The sequence below is a fragment of the Haliotis cracherodii genome, unplaced genomic scaffold, assembly GCF_022045235.1.
Source record: "Haliotis cracherodii isolate W230 unplaced genomic scaffold, xgHalCrac1.p SCAF_2, whole genome shotgun sequence".
Classification (NCBI taxonomy): domain Eukaryota; kingdom Metazoa; phylum Mollusca; class Gastropoda; order Lepetellida; family Haliotidae; genus Haliotis; species Haliotis cracherodii.
This window is the reverse complement of record NW_027266275.1, coordinates 80540618-80548119: the sequence shown is the minus strand read 5'-3', so window position 1 is coordinate 80548119 and position 7502 is coordinate 80540618. Positions and strand designations below refer to the sequence as shown.

Below are 7502 nucleotides of genomic sequence, written 5' to 3'. Positions count from 1 at the left end.
ATGAGCCCGATGTTGGTCGACCAACCCAAATGTGACAAACTTTGTGATTTCAAAATGGCGGCGTGCAACAGAAAATTCAAGAAATATGTGGCGTATTTCTGCCATGCCAATGCTGACACAAAGTGGGTTATGAAGTGGATCAACACTCTGGAGTCGGAGAAGTATGGAATTAAGTGTGGTGAATACGATCGGAATTTCAGCTGCGCTGGAAAGTACATCACAGATCTGTTTCAGGAGTTTCTCGAAAACTCCCATCATGTAGTTGTGGTGCTGTCCCCGGAGTTTGTACAGTCTAAGTGGTCTATGTACCAGCTAAATCTAGCTGTTCGATACAGCATTAACAACAACGGCAGCATTGTACCCTTAATGATAGAATCTGTCGCTGTTCCCGATTGTCTGAAATGTTTCGAAATGGTTGACGCAACAAAGAAGCAATGGTTTGTGCAGCTGCTAGAGCGGTTCTGTTCCCCAGGTAGGTCAACTTCCTTTAACACACTTATGGCGAATGTTATTGGTACTGCACTCATGACTGGATGATATCAACCATGGCCACCCTGAATCATAATAAACTCGTAGCTGTACACAATTCACACACACACACACACACACACACACGCGCACACCATTTTAATTATTTGCAGTCGTCTAGCAACCCTCTCTTTTCATAGAATCTGCCGTACATGACATATTCGTGTTGGAGCGAAATGCTGTTTACTTCCAACGATAAGATCCGGGTTAGAACAGGTCGTTACCAACCCATGCTTGCCGTAAGAGGCGACTACGCTTGTCGTAAAAGGCGACTAACGGGATGGTCAGGCTCGCTGACTTTGTTGATGCATGTCATCGTATCCCAATTGCGTGGATCGATGCTCATGATGTCAATCACTGGATTGTCTGGTCCATTATTTACAGACAGACGTCATATAGCTGGAATATTGCTGAGTGTGGTGTTAAACAACAAACAAACAAATCCAACGATATGAAGAAATATGAGGGTTTTATTGAATACCAGTCAGAGATTATCCCCTGAGGAGACAACTGAAGGTATCTTCAATGTTGTTAAGGCATTAGGTGACATAAAATGATTGGAAAAAGCAGGCAGATCGTTGAAATTGCACAGCGCGTTAAACGGAACCCGTTTTAACCTCAGTAAAGGGAATCCCCTCAGTTGCGGTGCATGATTTCGCCTGGCGTTTTTCATCGTCTTTTTTTATATCCCTTTTTCAAATGTAATTTTGGCCAAAAATTTGTGATTAAGTTGCAAATGGTGACTTTACTTGCCCTTTAAGTGTAAACATCGTATGGAAATGACATGTGTTATGATTATTTCCAGCTGTGAGGGTTCCAAAACTCAAGCCCTTCTGCACAAGAGAAGGTAATAAAATATATTATTGAAAGGTCCAATGCCATGCCTAGTTAGGATAGCAGGATTAAGATGTCTCTGTACAACCATTATAGGAGCCACGCACGAATCACGTACTTCTTTCTCTGGTATAGGTGGTCCGTTACCATGTAAGAGTCAAGCATGTGCTTCAATACAAACTGTCCCATTCTCCAGTATAGGCGGAACGCTAAATCACAGGACACCAGCATAAATCATGTGCTTCAAAAACACGTGTTCCACGCTCCAGGATAGGTGTCACGCTATAGCGTAGGAGACCAACATCAAATATGTGCTTTATCAAAACGTGTTCGATCCTCTACTAGAGGTGTCACGATATAGTGTAGGAGACCAACATCAAATACGTGCTTTATCCAAACGTGTTCGATCCTCTACTAGAGGTGGCACGATATAGCACAGAAGCCCAACATGAATCCTGTGCTTCAATAACATGTGCTCCATTATCTAGTGTCGTCGGTACGCCATAGCACAATAACCCATCCTGAGTGCTGTGTTTGAATAACAGGTGGTACGCCATGACGCAGGAACGGAACATGAATCCTGTGATTCAATAACACTCGTTCCATTCTACGGTGTAGGTGGCACACTATCGCACAGGAGCACATGAAACACGTGGTTCTATATACACCTGACTCAAAATTCACTGAAAGCTTTTGTTCGTAGCAATTTGATGTCAGGCAAATATTGATTCACTCGTCTGTAAATATTGATACACTCCTCTGTAAATATTGATACACTCGTCTGTAAATATTGATACACTCCTCTGTAAATATTGATGCACTCGTCTGTAAATATTGATACACCCGTCTGTAAATATTGATACACCCGTCTGTAAATATTGATACACTCCTCTGTAAATATTGATACACCAGTCTGTAAATATTGATACACTGTGCCTGTAAGAAGAAAAAATACATTCCTCTAAATTGTCAGTTGTTAAAAGCTAATAATAGCATATATTTATTGTATGTGCTGGTTTAGTTATGTGTTTACACATATACTACACTACTGGTTTGAGGGGAAATTGGCGAACTGCTATTATTCTGACATGCTATGCAAACACTTCTGCTTCGTTTATCCCCCCAAGTTTCGTTTCTGATCCGCAGATCATATCAGTATTGATGATCTGAAGGGACCCGCCATTCGCGAGATTGCGAGTATCACGTGCTGCTTTCGGAGAGCCATTACACTTTCCCAGAATAACTTTGACAAAGTTAAGGTAAATAAAGTATTGTTTAGTATTTTCATACTTGTTTGTCGCAGGGCCGGTCAGGACCAGGCAGCATTAACCGTTAGAGCTTGTGATGCCTTGGACTGAAAACAGGGACGTCATTTAAGTGCCCCGCGAAGCTCCGGCTTAAAATTGGTCTTCAGCAACCCATGTTTGTCGTAAGAGGCGACAAACGGGATCGCGTGGCCATGCTAGCTGATGCTTGCAATCGTATAGCTGGAATATTGATGAGTGCGGCATTAAACAACGAACCACCAAACAAACATTTTAGTGTTAGAACATTTACTAGTTGTGCATGTGAAGTCATAAACCAATGCTGCTGGTTACTGTCACCCCCAACTCAGGGGTTTTGTTGTAATGTTTGTAGGTTCTGAATATTTCTGGTCTGTATTCTTTTCCATTATTCATTTACGGAATATGACAGAGCAGTTGACAACAGTTTTGTCAGATTCTACTTTTCTAATTTTCTAATTTTCTAATTTTCATCTGCCAATATTTGTTTCAGGCCATAAAGTACATGCGCGAAGCACCGGTAAGTCAATATCATGTCACTTCCACTTTAGGTAACCGAGATTGGACAAGACAGATCAGTCTTAGATAGCATGATAACTGTCCTATACATGGTCATGTGAAACAATCAGTAAAGTCGGAGCCTGACCACCCGATCCATTTCCTTGGCTCTAACTTCGGCCTAATCTGACCCGGAATCTCAAAATCTGACCAGGGGCTTCAACATCGCGATTGCGCGTTTAAAGTTTGCATCCGAAAATGAGAAATGTGGTTTAAGTTGAAGGTGAGGTGAAATGGGGTTTAACGTCGCGTCCAAAATTATTGCACTTATAGTGAGTGACAGTATTCCATTTATATCACGGCGTGTCAGCTTAATATGGTAGGAAAGCCCAAGTGATGCAGCGTTTACCACTTCGGTGAAACCCACGAGCACGGGTATGGTGCTGACAAACCTAGAAACATAATCGGGGCGAACCGGGATTCGAACCCACAATCATAGATTTGTGGCGTGTCCAAGGGACGCACATCGCGGCGCCTTAGACGACCGGGCCAACCGTGCCCCTTAATGCACTTACGTAACACGTAGTAGTGCTGCTTGTACTAGTCCAGACTGATGCCGGTTTTATAGTGCTAGCCCGCTGAGATACCATGCCGCAGTTTAACATGAATACTTCACTCAGACACAATATACTGACTCCGAGCTGACCAGTCCTTGTTTTAGCCCCTTAATGCCGAGCGCCAGGCAGGGCAACAACAAGTACCAACTTTTAACGTCTTTTGGTATGACGCGGCCGGGGATCGAACCCCGGACCTTCCGCTCTCCGGGTGGACGCTCTACCACTAGACCACCGAGGCGGTCGTCTAAGTTGAAGTCTATTCCTATCCCTGATGATGTGTCAGCACCACACCCGTGTTCGTGTGTGTCACCCAAAGTGGCAACCGCCGAAGACTTGCATCTTCGGGCTTCTGTTCGAAGGGGGGTTGTTCACTTCACACACTCACATCACACTCACTCAGACTCAGATATGTCTTAAATATCTCAATGTCTTTACTTCCACTATGTATTTTACAGACGTTTTTGGACAAGGTCCGCCGTGAAAGCTTCGCAGCCGTTCAGATGACTTTATTGCGAAAAGCGTGAAGAAAAGCCACTGAGAACGCACTGGCAGCACTGGGTTTATATCTTACAATCCACATAAAACGTAGCCTATGCCTTTATCTTAAGAATGAAATTAGCTTCATTGACATGATGGATAAAGACAAACATGTATATGGTATGGAAAATCATAAGCAATGGGGAATAACGTTATGTAGGAAGTGATACTATTATAGGCATGGAATTATAATACAGTAGACTACGGTTATAACGAACTCGAGGGGGCCACTTTTTTTAGTTCGTAATAACCGTAGTTCGTTATAAGCATACATACAGCATATACAACAAATTATCAGGACTAAAAATAAGTTCGTTAAATCCGTCAGTTCGTTATAAGCGTGTTCGTTATAAACGTAATTTACTGTAGTCACTTAAATAAATAAAGAAAAGTTAAATCATGAATTAAACAAATAAGATATTATTGCCATATTATTGTTATGACAAGAATTGGCAACATTCTTGAGTATGTATCATCCTTGAGTAGATATACAGCCCTCCGAGGTGAGAGCAGTACTAGGCCACGAGGGCAAGGGGTCTATCAGGTATCATGGTCAAGGTAATAAGGTTAGAAATAACAGCCAAGCTACCAGACATAGAGCAATGATAAGAGACCAACCGACAGATAAAACATATATGGCATTAGGGAAGAGAGTTCAGATTCCTGGATATCGGGGAGTTCGTCTTACGTTCATCCCCAATTTGTCAGGACCAGGTACGAGGGCTAGCCTTAGTTTAGGTGAAGGTACGCAACTTATCTTCAAATAATATCATATAACATCTTAAAACGCCTTGGACAATAGCGTCACATATCACATATTATTTGTTAAACTTCAAAAAGGATTTTTTCCATGAAAAAATTACATTGAATAAAAATATGTTTCTTAAGACGTACACGGTAGTGACAGGTCGTCACTTTTATGTGGATGGATGTGGACAAGGCGTTGCGTTTACATTTAAAAAGACTGCAGATGAAAGCATACAGAATAATTACAGGTCCTCCAAAATTTATTTCTTATACCCCCATCACACCAAGCTAGTTCTCAATACGTTCGTAAAAAAATTGTCGAACGGGCTCCAACTGTGTATGAACGTAGTGGACGCTGTAGCAACTATTGACAGTCTTTTTACGAACTTCATTATCGGGCTCGGAAGGGGAGGGTGCTCTAGAACTTTGAGTCTGCTCAAAATTTTATCCCGTCCATCCCGTTCTGCAATTAGTCGGATTGACAACGTACTCAAAACGAGAAAGACGTATTACGAACGGAATTACAGTACTTCGAACCTACTAGGGACGTGTTACTACGTGGTGCAGTCGGACATAAATTTCAGTACGTGTGTCTACTTCTTTTTAGAGGCATGATGTGTATAGCTCGGAGCCCTGAACTTGAATGAAGACTGACTACAACGCGCTCGGTATCCATAGGAGTCGGGCCAGGACGCGAGGACGTTGTCGAATGAGGTGAACGGACTTTTTTACGCGATCTGAACTGGACACAATCGGACTGCAGACTGGCTAAGAACGAGATAGACGTATTGAGGACTGCTTGTGAACCAATAAGCATCGTATTTTACGCCAAACTACATGTTCTACCGCGATCACAGCCCGTTCAAGTATTTTGTTTAGAACGGGGTAGAACGGGATAGAACTACTTTGGTGTGATGGTAGCATTACCGGTCTCTCTACTTTGAAACAGTTCAGAAACAATTAAAGCAGAACGTAGCCGAAAAAGGAAACGGTATATTTAACAATATTTACAATGATAAAGCCCCTTCACAAAATAGTGAAACATCCTAGGAAAGTTTTTAGTGACATGGAATGAAATAACTGACAAAACGAACGAGACCTGCGAAGATCCGAGGTAGAGCAGGTCTTCAGCAACACAAGCTTGTACATTGGATCTTACACTCATTGTTTGAAGTATTGGTGTAAAATAATAATAATGCCTGAACACCGTTTACCCAAGAAAGCCTACAACATGCTCGTACACCTTGACAGTCTTGGAAAGAACACATGGGCTTCTTGTATTCGTACATTGCTTTTTAGATATGGCTTTGGTTTCATTTGGCTGTCCCAGACATTTGGTAATGCAAATGTTTTCATTAAGTACTTTCGCATGAGTGCCATTGATATGTTTCATCAGAAATGGCATTCAGATATTTATGAAAGTTCAAGATATGATACTTATCGCCAATTCAAGCCACTGCTTGAACCAGAATCTTATTTATCACATTTACGGTACAGGAATTCTCGTAACACCCTTATTCGTTTTAGACTTGGCCTGAATGATCTAAAAATTAACACAGTGAGATTTTTATCTATTGACAAATCGATACAATTGTGCCCATTTTGTGACATTGTTGTCGAAGATGAATACCATTTTGATGTTTATTTGCCCTATATACGAAAATCTAAGAAACAAGTACTTACCTCAGTGGTCTTTATCTCATTTTTATGCTATAGGATTGTCTTCATTACTGTCTTGCAAGGATCTTATAACACAACATCAACTGGCTTTGTACATACATAATGCTTTTTTGTTACGAAGTGAATTGTAACCTTGACTTTGTATTTTATAAAATATGTTATGTAACTTCGTTGTATATGGGCCTGTGGCCTTTCATATAATAAAGAATTGAATTGAATTGAATTGAAAAGGCGACTGTGCTTGTCGTAAGTGGCGACTAACGGGATCGGTTTGTCAGACTCGCTGACTTTGTTGATGCATGTCATCGTATCACAATTGCGTGGATCGATGCTCATGATATCCAGCACTGGGTTGTCTGGTCAAGACTCGATTATTTACAGACCGCCGACATATAGCTGGAATATTGCTGAGTGCGGCGTTAAACATCAAACAAAGACAAAATGAAAGCGAATAAACGAATGTGATCTGTAAGAATAATTTTCAGGCAATTCAAAACGACCACCATTGTCAGCTGAGGTTTAATTTTAATCACGATATTGTAGCACAACCAAAGGTGGTGTTTAACCCCCAAAACGATATACCTTTTAAGTATGGAATGGCAGAGTTCATTCGACAATATCAGGTGGCAATTTCAGGTTATAAATGTCACTTTGAGAACCTATATGACATCCGTAGTTAGAAGACCCAGGAAGCCGCCCAGGTGCCCGGATGACAGGGTCTACCCTGCGACCCCCCGACGTCGGATCCGCTGAAGAGATAGCTGCAGTCCGCCCCTAA

General features: G+C 41.6%; 1 pseudogene; it reads left to right on the top strand.

Moving 5' to 3' along the window:
- Window positions 1–7502, top strand: LOC139467840 (uncharacterized; annotated as a pseudogene).